Here is a 22,548-nt window from a genome sequence, read left to right as displayed (position 1 = left end):
CCCTTTCACGGTTATCGCTTCTCGGCCTTTTGGCTAAGATCAAGTGTAGTATCTGTTCTTATCAGTTTAATATCTGATACGTCCCCTATCTGGGGACCATATATTAAATGGATTTTTGAGAACGGGGGCCGATTTCGAAGCTTGCTTCCGTCGCCCTATGCATTGACCCGATATGGCAGTATCTTCGGGTACAGTGCACCACCCCCTTACAGGGTTAAAAAGAAAGATTCCTACTTTCATTGCTACCTGCTTGCTGGCTAGCCAGCTAGCCAGCCCTGTGGGCCTTGCTGCTGCTGCAGCCAAAAAACAAAAGGTGGTGCTGCTGCTGCTGCTTCTGCTGCTTCTGCTTGTGTCTGGCCGCTGTTGGAGCGTCCAGGCACAGGACTTCTGCTGCTGCTGACTAAATGGCCTCCTTAATTGGATCATTTGAGTAGCCAGCACACCTGTGCAGGTAGGGCATGACATGATAGGCAGCTGCCTTGATAGCGGGTGGGTGCTGAATGTTCCTAATTGACAAAATAAGATTAATGCTTATGAAGAAATATAAAATCTCATCCCTTCCCCAATATCGCGCCACACCCCTACCCCTTAATTCCCTGGTTGAACTTGATGGACATATGTCTTTTTTCGACCGTACTAACTATGTAACTATGTAACATAACATGGGGGGGGGGTCTCCTGGCTGTTCACACAGGTGTGTCATTGCTGTACATTGACCATGCATTGCTTCTGTGGTATTGCAAAGGCAAAGACAAATGCTTCCAGCCATCCATTGCACTAATGGATTGGTCATCAGCTGGCTGTCTATGTCCCGCATCAATATAGACCAAAGTACAGAGGGTTAGGCTATGCTATTGTGCACCTACCTGATGCATCAGAAGGTGCGAGGCCCTTGCTAAATTCTGTGCACAGACTTTGAGATCTATACTTTAGACTGTATCTAAACCTGCTCCAACATGGACTGACATTCTGGCCTACTTTCAGCCGATGCGACTTGTCTGTCGCTGAACAGTCGCTTTTTATGTATTCAGCACCTATGTATAATGTTGTAAAAATGCTCTAGAAGCTAAAGTCGCAGAAATGTCACACATATTTGGCCTGCAACTTTCTGTGCGACAAATTCAGACAGGAAAAATCAGTATAAATCCTTAGAAAATTATCCCCCAGTGTCTCCATCTGCTGGCGGTATTGAATAAGCATTGCTGCACTGATGGGGTATGCATTAGACGAAAAAAAAGAAGAAAAAGAAGAATAATACGCCCAGAAAAGAGGCGAAAAGGAGAAAAACGTAAAAAAACGTGAAAAAAAAGTAAGAGGAAGAGAAGGGAAAAAAAGGTGGAAATGGGTTTAAAAGTGATTTCGGCGGAGAAATATATATATATATATATATATATATATATATATATATATATATATACGCGCACACACACACATATATATAAACGTATTCTCCGTTGAGATATTGCAGCCGCTGCTGTGTCCAGGCCCAGGAGCCTTAGCACTGTGCTGTGATGTCACTCAATACCACTGACATCACTAGGTGTAAACAACATCTCTCCTTTGCTGTGTATGTGACTATGGAGCTGTTTGGTGATGTCGTCTATTATGGCCTTCATAGAAGCAACAGGAGATTGTTGCATCCATCTAGAACCCTCAGAACTACAGTGCTATGATGTCACTCACTTCCACAGGCCTTGCAGAGTGTAAACAACAACAACCCAGCTTTGTTGTGTATGTAACCATAGGGATTTGTGATGTCACCTAGAACCTTCACAGCAGCGACAGCTTTATGAGGAGCATCAGCACTGCTCTGCCTGAGCAGAACCATCACCGCCATAGGTTGTCAAATAACCCGGGTTTAACCCACACAGGTAAGTCCAATGGGGTGCAGGCATGTCCTCTATGCTTACAGCTTCCCGTGGGTGTTGGTTTGATACCGTTTGGGGACAGCCAAGGAGGCATCTGCAGGCAACAAAGGTAGGTGTGTGCTTGTGTGTGTGTTTCCTATGCAGATCCTAAGCCCAGTGTCACATGCAAGTAGGAGGAGTAAGAAGGGTTCCTGGCAAATCCGGGTTATGGATTGCATTTAAAAAGGCCCCGTGGGAGTGCAATGGGCCCCTGTCTTGCTGCTTAGCAATAATGGTATGGGTTTAGGTTCTGCTGTGTGTACTGGTGGTTGACTGCCCCCCAGCCCAGAGTGTGCATGGAAAATTGTCTGGCAGCCTCCCTGACAGCAAGCAGTGATAGTGCCCATGAAGGGGACCTTGTTGGGCCCGCCCCTTTCACGGTTATCGCTTCTCGGCCTTTTGGCTAAGATCAAGTGTAGTATCTGTTCTTATCAGTTTAATATCTGATACGTCCCCTATCTGGGGACCATATATTAAATGGATTTTTGAGAACGGGGGCCGATTTCGAAGCTTGCTTCCGTCGCCCTATGCATTGACCCGATATGGCAGTATCTTCGGGTACAGTGCACCACCCCCTTACAGGGTTAAAAAGAAAGATTCCTACTTTCATTGCTACCTGCTTGCTGGCTAGCCAGCTAGCCAGCCCTGTGGGCCTTGCTGCTGCTGCAGCCAAAAAACAAAAGGTGGTGCTGCTGCTGCTGCTTCTGCTGCTTCTGCTTGTGTCTGGCCGCTGTTGGAGCGTCCAGGCACAGGACTTCTGCTGCTGCTGACTAAATGGCCTCCTTAATTGGATCATTTGAGTAGCCAGCACACCTGTGCAGGTAGGGCATGACATGATAGGCAGCTGCCTTGATAGCGGGTGGGTGCTGAATGTTCCTAATTGACAAAATAAGATTAATGCTTATGAAGAAATATAAAATCTCATCCCTTCCCCAATATCGCGCCACACCCCTACCCCTTAATTCCCTGGTTGAACTTGATGGACATATGTCTTTTTTCGACCGTACTAACTATGTAACTATGTAACATAACATGGGGGGGGGGTCTCCTGGCTGTTCACACAGGTGTGTCATTGCTGTACATTGACCATGCATTGCTTCTGTGGTATTGCAAAGGCAAAGACAAATGCTTCCAGCCATCCATTGCACTAATGGATTGGTCATCAGCTGGCTGTCTATGTCCCGCATCAATATAGACCAAAGTACAGAGGGTTAGGCTATGCTATTGTGCACCTACCTGATGCATCAGAAGGTGCGAGGCCCTTGCTAAATTCTGTGCACAGACTTTGAGATCTATACTTTAGACTGTATCTAAACCTGCTCCAACATGGACTGACATTCTGGCCTACTTTCAGCCGATGCGACTTGTCTGTCGCTGAACAGTCGCTTTTTATGTATTCAGCACCTATGTATAATGTTGTAAAAATGCTCTAGAAGCTAAAGTCGCAGAAATGTCACACATATTTGGCCTGCAACTTTCTGTGCGACAAATTCAGACAGGAAAAATCAGTATAAATCCTTAGAAAATTATCCCCCAGTGTCTCCATCTGCTGGCGGTATTGAATAAGCATTGCTGCACTGATGGGGTATGCATTAGACGAAAAAAAAGAAGAAAAAGAAGAATAATACGCCCAGAAAAGAGGCGAAAAGGAGAAAAACGTAAAAAAACGTGAAAAAAAAGTAAGAGGAAGAGAAGGGAAAAAAAGGTGGAAATGGGTTTAAAAGTGATTTCGGCGGAGAAATATATATATATATATATATATATATATATATATATATATATATATACGCGCACACACACACATATATATAAACGTATTCTCCGTTGAGATATTGCAGCCGCTGCTGTGTCCAGGCCCAGGAGCCTTAGCACTGTGCTGTGATGTCACTCAATACCACTGACATCACTAGGTGTAAACAACATCTCTCCTTTGCTGTGTATGTGACTATGGAGCTGTTTGGTGATGTCGTCTATTATGGCCTTCATAGAAGCAACAGGAGATTGTTGCATCCATCTAGAACCCTCAGAACTACAGTGCTATGATGTCACTCACTTCCACAGGCCTTGCAGAGTGTAAACAACAACAACCCAGCTTTGTTGTGTATGTAACCATAGGGATTTGTGATGTCACCTAGAACCTTCACAGCAGCGACAGCTTTATGAGGAGCATCAGCACTGCTCTGCCTGAGCAGAACCATCACCGCCATAGGTTGTCAAATAACCCGGGTTTAACCCACACAGGTAAGTCCAATGGGGTGCAGGCATGTCCTCTATGCTTACAGCTTCCCGTGGGTGTTGGTTTGATACCGTTTGGGGACAGCCAAGGAGGCATCTGCAGGCAACAAAGGTAGGTGTGTGCTTGTGTGTGTGTTTCCTATGCAGATCCTAAGCCCAGTGTCACATGCAAGTAGGAGGAGTAAGAAGGGTTCCTGGCAAATCCGGGTTATGGATTGCATTTAAAAAGGCCCCGTGGGAGTGCAATGGGCCCCTGTCTTGCTGCTTAGCAATAATGGTATGGGTTTAGGTTCTGCTGTGTGTACTGGTGGTTGACTGCCCCCCAGCCCAGAGTGTGCATGGAAAATTGTCTGGCAGCCTCCCTGACAGCAAGCAGTGATAGTGCCCATGAAGGGGACCTTGTTGGGCCCGCCCCTTTCACGGTTATCGCTTCTCGGCCTTTTGGCTAAGATCAAGTGTAGTATCTGTTCTTATCAGTTTAATATCTGATACGTCCCCTATCTGGGGACCATATATTAAATGGATTTTTGAGAACGGGGGCCGATTTCGAAGCTTGCTTCCGTCGCCCTATGCATTGACCCGATATGGCAGTATCTTCGGGTACAGTGCACCACCCCCTTACAGGGTTAAAAAGAAAGATTCCTACTTTCATTGCTACCTGCTTGCTGGCTAGCCAGCTAGCCAGCCCTGTGGGCCTTGCTGCTGCTGCAGCCAAAAAACAAAAGGTGGTGCTGCTGCTGCTGCTGCTTCTGCTGCTTCTGCTTGTGTCTGGCCGCTGTTGGAGCATCCAGGCACAGGACTTCTGCTGCTGCTGACTAAATGGCCTCCTTAATTGGATCATTTGAGTAGCCAGCACACCTGTGCAGGTAGGGCATGACATGATAGGCAGCTGCCTTGATAGCGGGTGGGTGCTGAATGTTCCTAATTGACAAAATAAGATTAATGCTTATGAAGAAATATAAAATCTCATCCCTTCCCCAATATCGCGCCACACCCCTACCCCTTAATTCCCTGGTTGAACTTGATGGACATATGTCTTTTTTCGACCGTACTAACTATGTAACTATGTAACATAACATGGGGGGGGGGTCTCCTGGCTGTTCACACAGGTGTGTCATTGCTGTACATTGACCATGCATTGCTTCTGTGGTATTGCAAAGGCAAAGACAAATGCTTCCAGCCATCCATTGCACTAATGGATTGGTCATCAGCTGGCTGTCTATGTCCCGCATCAATATAGACCAAAGTACAGAGGGTTAGGCTATGCTATTGTGCACCTACCTGATGCATCAGAAGGTGCGAGGCCCTTGCTAAATTCTGTGCACAGACTTTGAGATCTATACTTTAGACTGTATCTAAACCTGCTCCAACATGGACTGACATTCTGGCCTACTTTCAGCCGATGCGACTTGTCTGTCGCTGAACAGTCGCTTTTTATGTATTCAGCACCTATGTATAATGTTGTAAAAATGCTCTAGAAGCTAAAGTCGCAGAAATGTCACACATATTTGGCCTGCAACTTTCTGTGCGACAAATTCAGACAGGAAAAATCAGTATAAATCCTTAGAAAATTATCCCCCAGTGTCTCCATCTGCTGGCGGTATTGAATAAGCATTGCTGCACTGATGGGGTATGCATTAGACGAAAAAAAAGAAGAAAAAGAAGAATAATACGCCCAGAAAAGAGGCGAAAAGGAGAAAAACGTAAAAAAACGTGAAAAAAAAGTAAGAGGAAGAGAAGGGAAAAAAAGGTGGAAATGGGTTTAAAAGTGATTTCGGCGGAGAAATATATATATATATATATATATATATATATATATATATATATATACGCACACACACACACATATATATAAACGTATTCTCCGTTGAGATATTGCAGCCGCTGCTGTGTCCAGGCCCAGGAGCCTTAGCACTGTGCTGTGATGTCACTCAATACCACTGACATCACTAGGTGTAAACAACATCTCTCCTTTGCTGTGTATGTGACTATGGAGCTGTTTGGTGATGTCGTCTATTATGGCCTTCATAGAAGCAACAGGAGATTGTTGCATCCATCTAGAACCCTCAGAACTACAGTGCTATGATGTCACTCACTTCCACAGGCCTTGCAGAGTGTAAACAACAACAACCCAGCTTTGTTGTGTATGTAACCATAGGGATTTGTGATGTCACCTAGAACCTTCACAGCAGCGACAGCTTTATGAGGAGCATCAGCACTGCTCTGCCTGAGCAGAACCATCACCGCCATAGGTTGTCAAATAACCCGGGTTTAACCCACACAGGTAAGTCCAATGGGGTGCAGGCATGTCCTCTATGCTTACAGCTTCCCGTGGGTGTTGGTTTGATACCGTTTGGGGACAGCCAAGGAGGCATCTGCAGGCAACAAAGGTAGGTGTGTGCTTGTGTGTGTGTTTCCTATGCAGATCCTAAGCCCAGTGTCACATGCAAGTAGGAGGAGTAAGAAGGGTTCCTGGCAAATCCGGGTTATGGATTGCATTTAAAAAGGCCCCGTGGGAGTGCAATGGGCCCCTGTCTTGCTGCTTAGCAATAATGGTATGGGTTTAGGTTCTGCTGTGTGTACTGGTGGTTGACTGCCCCCCAGCCCAGAGTGTGCATGGAAAATTGTCTGGCAGCCTCCCTGACAGCAAGCAGTGATAGTGCCCATGAAGGGGACCTTGTTGGGCCCGCCCCTTTCACGGTTATCGCTTCTCGGCCTTTTGGCTAAGATCAAGTGTAGTATCTGTTCTTATCAGTTTAATATCTGATACGTCCCCTATCTGGGGACCATATATTAAATGGATTTTTGAGAACGGGGGCCGATTTCGAAGCTTGCTTCCGTCGCCCTATGCATTGACCCGATATGGCAGTATCTTCGGGTACAGTGCACCACCCCCTTACAGGGTTAAAAAGAAAGATTCCTACTTTCATTGCTACCTGCTTGCTGGCTAGCCAGCTAGCCAGCCCTGTGGGCCTTGCTGCTGCTGCAGCCAAAAAACAAAAGGTGGTGCTGCTGCTGCTGCTTCTGCTGCTTCTGCTTGTGTCTGGCCGCTGTTGGAGCGTCCAGGCACAGGACTTCTGCTGCTGCTGACTAAATGGCCTCCTTAATTGGATCATTTGAGTAGCCAGCACACCTGTGCAGGTAGGGCATGACATGATAGGCAGCTGCCTTGATAGCGGGTGGGTGCTGAATGTTCCTAATTGACAAAATAAGATTAATGCTTATGAAGAAATATAAAATCTCATCCCTTCCCCAATATCGCGCCACACCCCTACCCCTTAATTCCCTGGTTGAACTTGATGGACATATGTCTTTTTTCGACCGTACTAACTATGTAACTATGTAACATAACATGGGGGGGGGGGGTCTCCTGGCTGTTCACACAGGTGTGTCATTGCTGTACATTGACCATGCATTGCTTCTGTGGTATTGCAAAGGCAAAGACAAATGCTTCCAGCCATCCATTGCACTAATGGATTGGTCATCAGCTGGCTGTCTATGTCCCGCATCAATATAGACCAAAGTACAGAGGGTTAGGCTATGCTATTGTGCACCTACCTGATGCATCAGAAGGTGCGAGGCCCTTGCTAAATTCTGTGCACAGACTTTGAGATCTATACTTTAGACTGTATCTAAACCTGCTCCAACATGGACTGACATTCTGGCCTACTTTCAGCCGATGCGACTTGTCTGTCGCTGAACAGTCGCTTTTTATGTATTCAGCACCTATGTATAATGTTGTAAAAATGCTCTAGAAGCTAAAGTCGCAGAAATGTCACACATATTTGGCCTGCAACTTTCTGTGCGACAAATTCAGACAGGAAAAATCAGTATAAATCCTTAGAAAATTATCCCCCAGTGTCTCCATCTGCTGGCGGTATTGAATAAGCATTGCTGCACTGATGGGGTATGCATTAGACGAAAAAAAAGAAGAAAAAGAAGAATAATACGCCCAGAAAAGAGGCGAAAAGGAGAAAAACGTAAAAAAACGTGAAAAAAAAGTAAGAGGAAGAGAAGGGAAAAAAAGGTGGAAATGGGTTTAAAAGTGATTTCGGCGGAGAAATATATATATATATATATATATATATATATATATATATATATATACGCGCACACACACACATATATATAAACGTATTCTCCGTTGAGATATTGCAGCCGCTGCTGTGTCCAGGCCCAGGAGCCTTAGCACTGTGCTGTGATGTCACTCAATACCACTGACATCACTAGGTGTAAACAACATCTCTCCTTTGCTGTGTATGTGACTATGGAGCTGTTTGGTGATGTCGTCTATTATGGCCTTCATAGAAGCAACAGGAGATTGTTGCATCCATCTAGAACCCTCAGAACTACAGTGCTATGATGTCACTCACTTCCACAGGCCTTGCAGAGTGTAAACAACAACAACCCAGCTTTGTTGTGTATGTAACCATAGGGATTTGTGATGTCACCTAGAACCTTCACAGCAGCGACAGCTTTATGAGGAGCATCAGCACTGCTCTGCCTGAGCAGAACCATCACCGCCATAGGTTGTCAAATAACCCGGGTTTAACCCACACAGGTAAGTCCAATGGGGTGCAGGCATGTCCTCTATGCTTACAGCTTCCCGTGGGTGTTGGTTTGATACCGTTTGGGGACAGCCAAGGAGGCATCTGCAGGCAACAAAGGTAGGTGTGTGCTTGTGTGTGTGTTTCCTATGCAGATCCTAAGCCCAGTGTCACATGCAAGTAGGAGGAGTAAGAAGGGTTCCTGGCAAATCCGGGTTATGGATTGCATTTAAAAAGGCCCCGTGGGAGTGCAATGGGCCCCTGTCTTGCTGCTTAGCAATAATGGTATGGGTTTAGGTTCTGCTGTGTGTACTGGTGGTTGACTGCCCCCCAGCCCAGAGTGTGCATGGAAAATTGTCTGGCAGCCTCCCTGACAGCAAGCAGTGATAGTGCCCATGAAGGGGACCTTGTTGGGCCCGCCCCTTTCACGGTTATCGCTTCTCGGCCTTTTGGCTAAGATCAAGTGTAGTATCTGTTCTTATCAGTTTAATATCTGATACGTCCCCTATCTGGGGACCATATATTAAATGGATTTTTGAGAACGGGGGCCGATTTCGAAGCTTGCTTCCGTCGCCCTATGCATTGACCCGATATGGCAGTATCTTCGGGTACAGTGCACCACCCCCTTACAGGGTTAAAAAGAAAGATTCCTACTTTCATTGCTACCTGCTTGCTGGCTAGCCAGCTAGCCAGCCCTGTGGGCCTTGCTGCTGCTGCAGCCAAAAAACAAAAGGTGGTGCTGCTGCTGCTTCTGCTGCTTCTGCTTCTGCTTGTGTCTGGCCCCTGTTGGAGCGTCCAGGCACAGGACTTCTGCTGCTGCTGACTAAATGGCCTCCTTAATTGGATCATTTGAGTAGCCAGCACACCTGTGCAGGTAGGGCATGACATGATAGGCAGCTGCCTTGATAGCGGGTGGGTGCTGAATGTTCCTAATTGACAAAATAAGATTAATGCTTATGAAGAAATATAAAATCTCATCCCTTCCCCAATATCGCGCCACACCCCTACCCCTTAATTCCCTGGTTGAACGTGATGGACATATGTCTTTTTTCGACCGTACTAACTATGTAACTATGTAACATAACATGGGGGGGGGGGGTCTCCTGGCTGTTCACACAGGTGTGTCATTGCTGTACATTGACCATGCATTGCTTCTGTGGTATTGCAAAGGCAAAGACAAATGCTTCCAGCCATCCATTGCACTAATGGATTGGTCATCAGCTGGCTGTCTATGTCCCGCATCAATATAGACCAAAGTACAGAGGGTTAGGCTATGCTATTGTGCACCTACCTGATGCATCAGAAGGTGCGAGGCCCTTGCTAAATTCTGTGCACAGACTTTGAGATCTATACTTTAGACTGTATCTAAACCTGCTCCAACATGGACTGACATTCTGGCCTACTTTCAGCCGATGCGACTTGTCTGTCGCTGAACAGTCGCTTTTTATGTATTCAGCACCTATGTATAATGTTGTAAAAATGCTCTAGAAGCTAAAGTCGCAGAAATGTCACACATATTTGGCCTGCAACTTTCTGTGCGACAAATTCAGACAGGAAAAATCAGTATAAATCCTTAGAAAATTATCCCCCAGTGTCTCCATCTGCTGGCGGTATTGAATAAGCATTGCTGCACTGATGGGGTATGCATTAGACGAAAAAAAAGAAGAAAAAGAAGAATAATACGCCCAGAAAAGAGGCGAAAAGGAGAAAAACGTAAAAAAACGTGAAAAAAAAGTAAGAGGAAGAGAAGGGAAAAAAAGGTGGAAATGGGTTTAAAAGTGATTTCGGCGGAGAAATATATATATATATATATATATATATATATATATATATATATACGCGCACACACACACATATATATAAACGTATTCTCCGTTGAGATATTGCAGCCGCTGCTGTGTCCAGGCCCAGGAGCCTTAGCACTGTGCTGTGATGTCACTCAATACCACTGACATCACTAGGTGTAAACAACATCTCTCCTTTGCTGTGTATGTGACTATGGAGCTGTTTGGTGATGTCGTCTATTATGGCCTTCATAGAAGCAACAGGAGATTGTTGCATCCATCTAGAACCCTCAGAACTACAGTGCTATGATGTCACTCACTTCCACAGGCCTTGCAGAGTGTAAACAACAACAACCCAGCTTTGTTGTGTATGTAACCATAGGGATTTGTGATGTCACCTAGAACCTTCACAGCAGCGACAGCTTTATGAGGAGCATCAGCACTGCTCTGCCTGAGCAGAACCATCACCGCCATAGGTTGTCAAATAACCCGGGTTTAACCCACACAGGTAAGTCCAATGGGGTGCAGGCATGTCCTCTATGCTTACAGCTTCCCGTGGGTGTTGGTTTGATACCGTTTGGGGACAGCCAAGGAGGCATCTGCAGGCAACAAAGGTAGGTGTGTGCTTGTGTGTGTGTTTCCTATGCAGATCCTAAGCCCAGTGTCACATGCAAGTAGGAGGAGTAAGAAGGGTTCCTGGCAAATCCGGGTTATGGATTGCATTTAAAAAGGCCCCGTGGGAGTGCAATGGGCCCCTGTCTTGCTGCTTAGCAATAATGGTATGGGTTTAGGTTCTGCTGTGTGTACTGGTGGTTGACTGCCCCCCAGCCCAGAGTGTGCATGGAAAATTGTCTGGCAGCCTCCCTGACAGCAAGCAGTGATAGTGCCCATGAAGGGGACCTTGTTGGGCCCGCCCCTTTCACGGTTATCGCTTCTCGGCCTTTTGGCTAAGATCAAGTGTAGTATCTGTTCTTATCAGTTTAATATCTGATACGTCCCCTATCTGGGGACCATATATTAAATGGATTTTTGAGAACGGGGGCCGATTTCGAAGCTTGCTTCCGTCGCCCTATGCATTGACCCGATATGGCAGTATCTTCGGGTACAGTGCACCACCCCCTTACAGGGTTAAAAAGAAAGATTCCTACTTTCATTGCTACCTGCTTGCTGGCTAGCCAGCTAGCCAGCCCTGTGGGCCTTGCTGCTGCTGCAGCCAAAAAACAAAAGGTGGTGCTGCTGCTGCTGCTTCTGCTGCTTCTGCTTGTGTCTGGCCGCTGTTGGAGCGTCCAGGCACAGGACTTCTGCTGCTGCTGACTAAATGGCCTCCTTAATTGGATCATTTGAGTAGCCAGCACACCTGTGCAGGTAGGGCATGACATGATAGGCAGCTGCCTTGATAGCGGGTGGGTGCTGAATGTTCCTAATTGACAAAATAAGATTAATGCTTATGAAGAAATATAAAATCTCATCCCTTCCCCAATATCGCGCCACACCCCTACCCCTTAATTCCCTGGTTGAACTTGATGGACATATGTCTTTTTTCGACCGTACTAACTATGTAACTATGTAACATAACATGGGGGGGGGGTCTCCTGGCTGTTCACACAGGTGTGTCATTGCTGTACATTGACCATGCATTGCTTCTGTGGTATTGCAAAGGCAAAGACAAATGCTTCCAGCCATCCATTGCACTAATGGATTGGTCATCAGCTGGCTGTCTATGTCCCGCATCAATATAGACCAAAGTACAGAGGGTTAGGCTATGCTATTGTGCACCTACCTGATGCATCAGAAGGTGCGAGGCCCTTGCTAAATTCTGTGCACAGACTTTGAGATCTATACTTTAGACTGTATCTAAACCTGCTCCAACATGGACTGACATTCTGGCCTACTTTCAGCCGATGCGACTTGTCTGTCGCTGAACAGTCGCTTTTTATGTATTCAGCACCTATGTATAATGTTGTAAAAATGCTCTAGAAGCTAAAGTCGCAGAAATGTCACACATATTTGGCCTGCAACTTTCTGTGCGACAAATTCAGACAGGAAAAATCAGTATAAATCCTTAGAAAATTATCCCCCAGTGTCTCCATCTGCTGGCGGTATTGAATAAGCATTGCTGCACTGATGGGGTATGCATTAGACGAAAAAAAAGAAGAAAAAGAAGAATAATACGCCCAGAAAAGAGGCGAAAAGGAGAAAAACGTAAAAAAACGTGAAAAAAAAGTAAGAGGAAGAGAAGGGAAAAAAAGGTGGAAATGGGTTTAAAAGTGATTTCGGCGGAGAAATATATATATATATATATATATATATATATATATATATATATATATATATATACGCGCACACACACACATATATATAAACGTATTCTCCGTTGAGATATTGCAGCCGCTGCTGTGTCCAGGCCCAGGAGCCTTAGCACTGTGCTGTGATGTCACTCAATACCACTGACATCACTAGGTGTAAACAACATCTCTCCTTTGCTGTGTATGTGACTATGGAGCTGTTTGGTGATGTCGTCTATTATGGCCTTCATAGAAGCAACAGGAGATTGTTGCATCCATCTAGAACCCTCAGAACTACAGTGCTATGATGTCACTCACTTCCACAGGCCTTGCAGAGTGTAAACAACAACAACCCAGCTTTGTTGTGTATGTAACCATAGGGATTTGTGATGTCACCTAGAACCTTCACAGCAGCGACAGCTTTATGAGGAGCATCAGCACTGCTCTGCCTGAGCAGAACCATCACCGCCATAGGTTGTCAAATAACCCGGATTTAACCCACACAGGTAAGTCCAATGGGGTGCAGGCATGTCCTCTATGCTTACAGCTTCCCGTGGGTGTTGGTTTGATACCGTTTGGGGACAGCCAAGGAGGCATCTGCAGGCAACAAAGGTAGGTGTGTGCTTGTGTGTGTGTTTCCTATGCAGATCCTAAGCCCAGTGTCACATGCAAGTAGGAGGAGTAAGAAGGGTTCCTGGCAAATCCGGGTTATGGATTGCATTTAAAAAGGCCCCGTGGGAGTGCAATGGGCCCCTGTCTTGCTGCTTAGCAATAATGGTATGGGTTTAGGTTCTGCTGTGTGTACTGGTGGTTGACTGCCCCCCAGCCCAGAGTGTGCATGGAAAATTGTCTGGCAGCCTCCCTGACAGCAAGCAGTGATAGTGCCCATGAAGGGGACCTTGTTGGGCCCGCCCCTTTCACGGTTATCGCTTCTCGGCCTTTTGGCTAAGATCAAGTGTAGTATCTGTTCTTATCAGTTTAATATCTGATACGTCCCCTATCTGGGGACCATATATTAAATGGATTTTTGAGAACGGGGGCCGATTTCGAAGCTTGCTTCCGTCGCCCTATGCATTGACCCGATATGGCAGTATCTTCGGGTACAGTGCACCACCCCCTTACAGGGTTAAAAAGAAAGATTCCTACTTTCATTGCTACCTGCTTGCTGGCTAGCCAGCTAGCCAGCCCTGTGGGCCTTGCTGCTGCTGCAGCCAAAAAACAAAAGGTGGTGCTGCTGCTGCTGCTTCTGCTGCTTCTGCTTGTGTCTGGCCGCTGTTGGAGCGTCCAGGCACAGGACTTCTGCTGCTGCTGACTAAATGGCCTCCTTAATTGGATCATTTGAGTAGCCAGCACACCTGTGCAGGTAGGGCATGACATGATAGGCAGCTGCCTTGATAGCGGGTGGGTGCTGAATGTTCCTAATTGACAAAATAAGATTAATGCTTATGAAGAAATATAAAATCTCATCCCTTCCCCAATATCGCGCCACACCCCTACCCCTTAATTCCCTGGTTGAACTTGATGGACATATGTCTTTTTTCGACCGTACTAACTATGTAACTATGTAACATAACATGGGGGGGGGGGTCTCCTGGCTGTTCACACAGGTGTGTCATTGCTGTACATTGACCATGCATTGCTTCTGTGGTATTGCAAAGGCAAAGACAAATGCTTCCAGCCATCCATTGCACTAATGGATTGGTCATCAGCTGGCTGTCTATGTCCCGCATCAATATAGACCAAAGTACAGAGGGTTAGGCTATGCTATTGTGCACCTACCTGATGCATCAGAAGGTGCGAGGCCCTTGCTAAATTCTGTGCACAGACTTTGAGATCTATACTTTAGACTGTATCTAAACCTGCTCCAACATGGACTGACATTCTGGCCTACTTTCAGCCGATGCGACTTGTCTGTCGCTGAACAGTCGCTTTTTATGTATTCAGCACCTATGTATAATGTTGTAAAAATGCTCTAGAAGCTAAAGTCGCAGAAATGTCACACATATTTGGCCTGCAACTTTCTGTGCGACAAATTCAGACAGGAAAAATCAGTATAAATCCTTAGAAAATTATCCCCCAGTGTCTCCATCTGCTGGCGGTATTGAATAAGCATTGCTGCACTGATGGGGTATGCATTAGACGAAAAAAAAGAAGAAAAAGAAGAATAATACGCCCAGAAAAGAGGCGAAAAGGAGAAAAACGTAAAAAAACGTGAAAAAAAAGTAAGAGGAAGAGAAGGGAAAAAAAGGTGGAAATGGGTTTAAAAGTGATTTCGGCGGAGAAATATATATATATATATATATATATATATATATATATACGCGCACACACACACATATATATAAACGTATTCTCCGTTGAGATATTGCAGCCGCTGCTGTGTCCAGGCCCAGGAGCCTTAGCACTGTGCTGTGATGTCACTCAATACCACTGACATCACTAGGTGTAAACAACATCTCTCCTTTGCTGTGTATGTGACTATGGAGCTGTTTGGTGATGTCGTCTATTATGACTTTCATAGAAGCAACAGGAGATTGTTGCATCCATCTAGAACCCTCAGAACTACAGTGCTATGATGTCACTCACTTCCACAGGCCTTGCAGAGTGTAAACAACAACAACCCAGCTTTGTTGTGTATGTAACCATAGGGATTTGTGATGTCACCTAGAACCTTCACAGCAGCGACAGCTTTATGAGGAGCATCAGCACTGCTCTGCCTGAGCAGAACCATCACCGCCATAGGTTGTCAAATAACCCGGGTTTAACCCACACAGGTAAGTCCAATGGGGTGCAGGCATGTCCTCTATGCTTACAGCTTCCCGTGGGTGTTGGTTTGATACCGTTTGGGGACAGCCAAGGAGGCATCTGCAGGCAACAAAGGTAGGTGTGTGCTTGTGTGTGTGTTTCCTATGCAGATCCTAAGCCCAGTGTCACATGCAAGTAGGAGGAGTAAGAAGGGTTCCTGGCAAATCCGGGTTATGGATTGCATTTAAAAAGGCCCCGTGGGAGTGCAATGGGCCCCTGTCTTGCTGCTTAGCAATAATGGTATGGGTTTAGGTTCTGCTGTGTGTACTGGTGGTTGACTGCCCCCCAGCCCAGAGTGTGCATGGAAAATTGTCTGGCAGCCTCCCTGACAGCAAGCAGTGATAGTGCCCATGAAGGGGACCTTGTTGGGCCCGCCCCTTTCACGGTTATCGCTTCTCGGCCTTTTGGCTAAGATCAAGTGTAGTATCTGTTCTTATCAGTTTAATATCTGATACGTCCCCTATCTGGGGACCATATATTAAATGGATTTTTGAGAACGGGGGCCGATTTCGAAGCTTGCTTCCGTCGCCCTATGCATTGACCCGATATGGCAGTATCTTCGGGTACAGTGCACCACCCCCTTACAGGGTTAAAAAGAAAGATTCCTACTTTCATTGCTACCTGCTTGCTGGCTAGCCAGCTAGCCAGCCCTGTGGGCCTTGCTGCTGCTGCAGCCAAAAAACAAAAGGTGGTGCTGCTGCTGCTGCTTCTGCTGCTTCTGCTTGTGTCTGGCCGCTGTTGGAGCGTCCAGGCACAGGACTTCTGCTGCTGCTGACTAAATGGCCTCCTTAATTGGATCATTTGAGTAGCCAGCACACCTGTGCAGGTAGGGCATGACATGATAGGCAGCTGCCTTGATAGCGGGTGGGTGCTGAATGTTCCTAATTGACAAAATAAGATTAATGCTTATGAAGAAATATAAAATCTCATCCCTTCCCCAATATCGCGCCACACCCCTACCCCTTAATTCCCTGGTTGAACTTGATGGACATATGTCTTTTTTCGACCGTACTAACTATGTAACTATGTAACATAACATGGGGGGGGGGTCTCCTGGCTGTTCACACAGGTGTGTCATTGCTGTACATTGACCATGCATTGCTTCTGTGGTATTGCAAAGGCAAAGACAAATGCTTCCAGCCATCCATTGCACTAATGGATTGGTCATCAGCTGGCTGTCTATGTCCCGCATCAATATAGACCAAAGTACAGAGGGTTAGGCTATGCTATTGTGCACCTACCTGATGCATCAGAAGGTGCGAGGCCCTTGCTAAATTCTGTGCACAGACTTTGAGATCTATACTTTAGACTGTATCTAAACCTGCTCCAACATGGACTGACATTCTGGCCTACTTTCAGCCGATGCGACTTGTCTGTCGCTGAACAGTCGCTTTTTATGTATTCAGCACCTATGTATAATGTTGTAAAAATGCTCTAGAAGCTAAAGTCGCAGAAATGTCACACATATTTGGCCTGCAACTTTCTGTGCGACAAATTCAGACAGGAAAAATCAGTATAAATCCTTAGAAAATTATCCCCCAGTGTCTCCATCTGCTGGCGGTATTGAATAAGCATTGCTGCACTGATGGGGTATGCATTAGACGAAAAAAAAGAAGAAAAAGAAGAATAATACGCCCAGAAAAGAGGCGAAAAGGAGAAAAACGTAAAAAAACGTGAAAAAAAAGTAAGAGGAAGAGAAGGGAAAAAAAGGTGGAAATGGGTTTAAAAGTGATTTCGGCTGAGAAATATATATATATATATATATATATATATATATATATATATATATATATACGCGCACACACACACATATATATAAACGTATTCTCCGTTGAGATATTGCAGCCGCTGCTGTGTCCAGGCCCAGGAGCCTTAGCACTGTGCTGTGATGTCACTCAATACCACTGACATCACTAGGTGTAAACAACATCTCTCCTTTGCTGTGTATGTGACTATGGAGCTGTTTGGTGATGTCGTCTATTATGGCCTTCATAGAAGCAACAGGAGATTGTTGCATCCATCTAGAACCCTCAGAACTACAGTGCTATGATGTCACTCACTTCCACAGGCCTTGCAGAGTGTAAACAACAACAACCCAGCTTTGTTGTGTATGTAACCATAGGGATTTGTGATGTCACCTAGAACCTTCACAGCAGCGACAGCTTTATGAGGAGCATCAGCACTGCTCTGCCTGAGCAGAACCATCACCGCCATAGGTTGTCAAATAACCCGGGTTTAACCCACACAGGTAAGTCCAATGGGGTGCAGGCATGTCCTCTATGCTTACAGCTTCCCGTGGGTGTTGGTTTGATACCGTTTGGGGACAGCCAAGGAGGCATCTGCAGGCAACAAAGGTAGGTGTGTGCTTGTGTGTGTGTTTCCTATGCAGATCCTAAGCCCAGTGTCACATGCAAGTAGGAGGAGTAAGAAGGGTTCCTGGCAAATCCGGGTTATGGATTGCATTTAAAAAGGCCCCGTGGGAGTGCAATGGGCCCCTGTCTTGCTGCTTAGCAATAATGGTATGGGTTTAGGTTCTGCTGTGTGTACTGGTGGTTGACTGCCCCCCAGCCCAGAGTGTGCATGGAAAATTGTCTGGCAGCCTCCCTGACAGCAAGCAGTGATAGTGCCCATGAAGGGGACCTTGTTGGGCCCGCCCCTTTCACGGTTATCGCTTCTCGGCCTTTTGGCTAAGATCAAGTGTAGTATCTGTTCTTATCAGTTTAATATCTGATACGTCCCCTATCTGGGGACCATATATTAAATGGATTTTTGAGAACGGGGGCCGATTTCGAAGCTTGCTTCCGTCGCCCTATGCATTGACCCGATATGGCAGTATCTTCGGGTACAGTGCACCACCCCCTTACAGGGTTAAAAAGAAAGATTCCTACTTTCATTGCTACCTGCTTGCTGGCTAGCCAGCTAGCCAGCCCTGTGGGCCTTGCTGCTGCTGCAGCCATAAAACAAAAGGTGGTGCTGCTGCTGCTTCTGCTGCTTCTGCTGCTTCTGCTTGTGTCTGGCCGCTGTTGGAGCGTCCAGGCACAGGACTTCTGCTGCTGCTGACTAAATGGCCTCCTTAATTGGATCATTTGAGTAGCCAGCACACCTGTGCAGGTAGGGCATGACATGATAGGCAGCTGCCTTGATAGCGGGTGGGTGCTGAATGTTCCTAATTGACAAAATAAGATTAATGCTTATGAAGAAATATAAAATCTCATCCCTTCCCCAATATCGCGCCACACCCCTACCCCTTAATTCCCTGGTTGAACTTGATGGACATATGTCTTTTTTCGACCGTACTAACTATGTAACTATGTAACATAACATGGGGGGGGGGTCTCCTGGCTGTTCACACAGGTGTGTCATTGCTGTACATTGACCATGCATTGCTTCTGTGGTATTGCAAAGGCAAAGACAAATGCTTCCAGCCATCCATTGCACTAATGGATTGGTCATCAGCTGGCTGTCTATGTCCCGCATCAATATAGACCAAAGTACAGAGGGTTAGGCTATGCTATTGTGCACCTACCTGATGCATCAGAAGGTGCGAGGCCCTTGCTAAATTCTGTGCACAGACTTTGAGATCTATACTTTAGACTGTATCTAAACCTGCTCCAACATGGACTGACATTCTGGCCTACTTTCAGCCGATGCGACTTGTCTGTCGCTGAACAGTCGCTTTTTATGTATTCAGCACCTATGTATAATGTTGTAAAAATGCTCTAGAAGCTAAAGTCGCAGAAATGTCACACATATTTGGCCTGCAACTTTCTGTGCGACAAATTCAGACAGGAAAAATCAGTATAAATCCTTAGAAAATTATCCCCCAGTGTCTCCATCTGCTGGCGGTATTGAATAAGCATTGCTGCACTGATGGGGTATGCATTAGACGAAAAAAAAGAAGAAAAAGAAGAATAATACGCCCAGAAAAGAGGCGAAAAGGAGAAAAACGTAAAAAAACGTGAAAAAAAAGTAAGAGGAAGAGAAGGGAAAAAAAGGTGGAAATGGGTTTAAAAGTGATTTCGGCTGAGAAATATATATATATATATATATATATATATATATATATATATATATATATACGCGCACACACACACATATATATAAACGTATTCTCCGTTGAGATATTGCAGCCGCTGCTGTGTCCAGGCCCAGGAGCCTTAGCACTGTGCTGTGATGTCACTCAATACCACTGACATCACTAGGTGTAAACAACATCTCTCCTTTGCTGTGTATGTGACTATGGAGCTGTTTGGTGATGTCGTCTATTATGGCCTTCATAGAAGCAACAGGAGATTGTTGCATCCATCTAGAACCCTCAGAACTACAGTGCTATGATGTCACTCACTTCCACAGGCCTTGCAGAGTGTAAACAACAACAACCCAGCTTTGTTGTGTATGTAACCATAGGGATTTGTGATGTCACCTAGAACCTTCACAGCAGCGACAGCTTTATGAGGAGCATCAGCACTGCTCTGCCTGAGCAGAACCATCACCGCCATAGGTTGTCAAATAACCCGGGTTTAACCCACACAGGTAAGTCCAATGGGGTGCAGGCATGTCCTCTATGCTTACAGCTTCCCGTGGGTGTTGGTTTGATACCGTTTGGGGACAGCCAAGGAGGCATCTGCAGGCAACAAAGGTAGGTGTGTGCTTGTGTGTGTGTTTCCTATGCAGATCCTAAGCCCAGTGTCACATGCAAGTAGGAGGAGTAAGAAGGGTTCCTGGCAAATCCGGGTTATGGATTGCATTTAAAAAGGCCCCGTGGGAGTGCAATGGGCCCCTGTCTTGCTGCTTAGCAATAATGGTATGGGTTTAGGTTCTGCTGTGTGTACTGGTGGTTGACTGCCCCCCAGCCCAGAGTGTGCATGGAAAATTGTCTGGCAGCCTCCCTGACAGCAAGCAGTGATAGTGCCCATGAAGGGGACCTTGTTGGGCCCGCCCCTTTCACGGTTATCGCTTCTCGGCCTTTTGGCTAAGATCAAGTGTAGTATCTGTTCTTATCAGTTTAATATCTGATACGTCCCCTATCTGGGGACCATATATTAAATGGATTTTTGAGAACGGGGGCCGATTTCGAAGCTTGCTTCCGTCGCCCTATGCATTGACCCGATATGGCAGTATCTTCGGGTACAGTGCACCACCCCCTTACAGGGTTAAAAAGAAAGATTCCTACTTTCATTGCTACCTGCTTGCTGGCTAGCCAGCTAGCCAGCCCTGTGGGCCTTGCTGCTGCTGCAGCCATAAAACAAAAGGTGGTGCTGCTGCTGCTTCTGCTGCTTCTGCTGCTTCTGCTTGTGTCTGGCCGCTGTTGGAGCGTCCAGGCACAGGACTTCTGCTGCTGCTGACTAAATGGCCTCCTTAATTGGATCATTTGAGTAGCCAGCACACCTGTGCAGGTAGGGCATGACATGATAGGCAGCTGCCTTGATAGCGGGTGGGTGCTGAATGTTCCTAATTGACAAAATAAGATTAATGCTTATGAAGAAATATAAAATCTCATCCCTTCCCCAATATCGCGCCACACCCCTACCCCTTAATTCCCTGGTTGAACTTGATGGACATATGTCTTTTTTCGACCGTACTAACTATGTAACTATGTAACATAACATGGGGGGGGGGGTCTCCTGGCTGTTCACACAGGTGTGTCATTGCTGTACATTGACCATGCATTGCTTCTGTGGTATTGCAAAGGCAAAGACAAATGCTTCCAGCCATCCATTGCACTAATGGATTGGTCATCAGCTGGCTGTCTATGTCCCGCATCAATATAGACCAAAGTACAGAGGGTTAGGCTATGCTATTGTGCACCTACCTGATGCATCAGAAGGTGCGAGGCCCTTGCTAAATTCTGTGCACAGACTTTGAGATCTATACTTTAGACTGTATCTTAAACCTGCTCCAACATGGACTGACATTCTGGCCTACTTTCAGCCGATGCGACTTGTCTGTCGCTGAACAGTCGCTTTTTATGTATTCAGCACCTATGTATAATGTTGTAAAAATGCTCTAGAAGCTAAAGTCGCAGAAATGTCACACATATTTGGCCTGCAACTTTCTGTGCGACAAATTCAGACAGGAAAAATCAGTATAAATCCTTAGAAAATTATCCCCCAGTGTCTCCATCTGCTGGCGGTATTGAATAAGCATTGCTGCACTGATGGGGTATGCATTAGACGAAAAAAAAGAAGAAAAAGAAGAATAATACGCCCAGAAAAGAGGCGAAAAGGAGAAAAACGTAAAAAAACGTGAAAAAAAAGTAAGAGGAAGAGAAGGGAAAAAAAGGTGGAAATGGGTTTAAAAGTGATTTCGGCGGAGAATATATATATATATATATATATATATATATATATATATATATATATACGCGCACACACACACATATATATAAACGTATTCTCCGTTGAGATATTGCAGCCGCTGCTGTGTCCAGGCCCAGGAGCCTTAGCACTGTGCTGTGATGTCACTCAATACCACTGACATCACTAGGTGTAAACAACATCTCTCCTTTGCTGTGTATGTGACTATGGAGCTGTTTGGTGATGTCGTCTATTATGGCCTTCATAGAAGCAACAGGAGATTGTTGCATCCATCTAGAACCCTCAGAACTACAGTGCTATGATGTCACTCACTTCCACAGGCCTTGCAGAGTGTAAACAACAACAACCCAGCTTTGTTGTGTATGTAACCATAGGGATTTGTGATGTCACCTAGAACCTTCACAGCAGCGACAGCTTTATGAGGAGCATCAGCACTGCTCTGCCTGAGCAGAACCATCACCGCCATAGGTTGTCAAATAACCCGGGTTTAACCCACACAGGTAAGTCCAATGGGGTGCAGGCATGTCCTCTATGCTTACAGCTTCCCGTGGGTGTTGGTTTGATACCGTTTGGGGACAGCCAAGGAGGCATCTGCAGGCAACAAAGGTAGGTGTGTGCTTGTGTGTGTGTTTCCTATGCAGATCCTAAGCCCAGTGTCACATGCAAGT

General features: G+C 45.9%; 10 non-coding genes across 10 annotated transcripts; all 10 read left to right on the top strand.

Moving 5' to 3' along the window:
* The first annotated feature begins 13 nt into the window (after window positions 1-13).
* On the top strand, window positions 14-204 carry LOC130307576 (U2 spliceosomal RNA). Its single transcript, XR_008856749.1, has one exon. It is a non-coding gene; the product is annotated as a U2 spliceosomal RNA (small nuclear RNA).
* A 2,086-nt stretch (window positions 205-2,290) lies between these two features.
* LOC130307574 (U2 spliceosomal RNA) lies at window positions 2,291-2,481 on the top strand. Its single transcript, XR_008856747.1, has one exon. It is a non-coding gene; the product is annotated as a U2 spliceosomal RNA (small nuclear RNA).
* A 2,086-nt stretch (window positions 2,482-4,567) lies between these two features.
* LOC130307573 (U2 spliceosomal RNA) lies at window positions 4,568-4,758 on the top strand. The gene has a single exon (XR_008856746.1). It is a non-coding gene; the product is annotated as a U2 spliceosomal RNA (small nuclear RNA).
* A 2,087-nt stretch (window positions 4,759-6,845) lies between these two features.
* On the top strand, window positions 6,846-7,036 carry LOC130307572 (U2 spliceosomal RNA). Its single transcript, XR_008856745.1, has one exon. It is a non-coding gene; the product is annotated as a U2 spliceosomal RNA (small nuclear RNA).
* A 2,086-nt stretch (window positions 7,037-9,122) lies between these two features.
* On the top strand, window positions 9,123-9,313 carry LOC130307571 (U2 spliceosomal RNA). Its single transcript, XR_008856744.1, has one exon. It is a non-coding gene; the product is annotated as a U2 spliceosomal RNA (small nuclear RNA).
* A 2,087-nt stretch (window positions 9,314-11,400) lies between these two features.
* LOC130307570 (U2 spliceosomal RNA) lies at window positions 11,401-11,591 on the top strand. Its single transcript, XR_008856743.1, has one exon. It is a non-coding gene; the product is annotated as a U2 spliceosomal RNA (small nuclear RNA).
* A 2,092-nt stretch (window positions 11,592-13,683) lies between these two features.
* Window positions 13,684-13,874, top strand: LOC130307569 (U2 spliceosomal RNA). Its single transcript, XR_008856742.1, has one exon. It is a non-coding gene; the product is annotated as a U2 spliceosomal RNA (small nuclear RNA).
* A 2,077-nt stretch (window positions 13,875-15,951) lies between these two features.
* Window positions 15,952-16,142, top strand: LOC130307568 (U2 spliceosomal RNA). The gene has a single exon (XR_008856741.1). It is a non-coding gene; the product is annotated as a U2 spliceosomal RNA (small nuclear RNA).
* Window positions 16,143-18,230: 2,088 nt separating this feature from the next.
* Window positions 18,231-18,421, top strand: LOC130307567 (U2 spliceosomal RNA). Its single transcript, XR_008856740.1, has one exon. It is a non-coding gene; the product is annotated as a U2 spliceosomal RNA (small nuclear RNA).
* Window positions 18,422-20,515: 2,094 nt separating this feature from the next.
* Window positions 20,516-20,706, top strand: LOC130307566 (U2 spliceosomal RNA). The gene has a single exon (XR_008856739.1). It is a non-coding gene; the product is annotated as a U2 spliceosomal RNA (small nuclear RNA).
* Window positions 20,707-22,548: the final 1,842 nt, after the last annotated feature.

Source organism: Hyla sarda, unplaced genomic scaffold (assembly GCF_029499605.1).
Source record: "Hyla sarda isolate aHylSar1 unplaced genomic scaffold, aHylSar1.hap1 scaffold_1433, whole genome shotgun sequence".
NCBI lineage: Eukaryota > Metazoa > Chordata > Amphibia > Anura > Hylidae > Hyla > Hyla sarda.
This window is presented reverse-complemented; position numbering and strand designations above follow the sequence as displayed.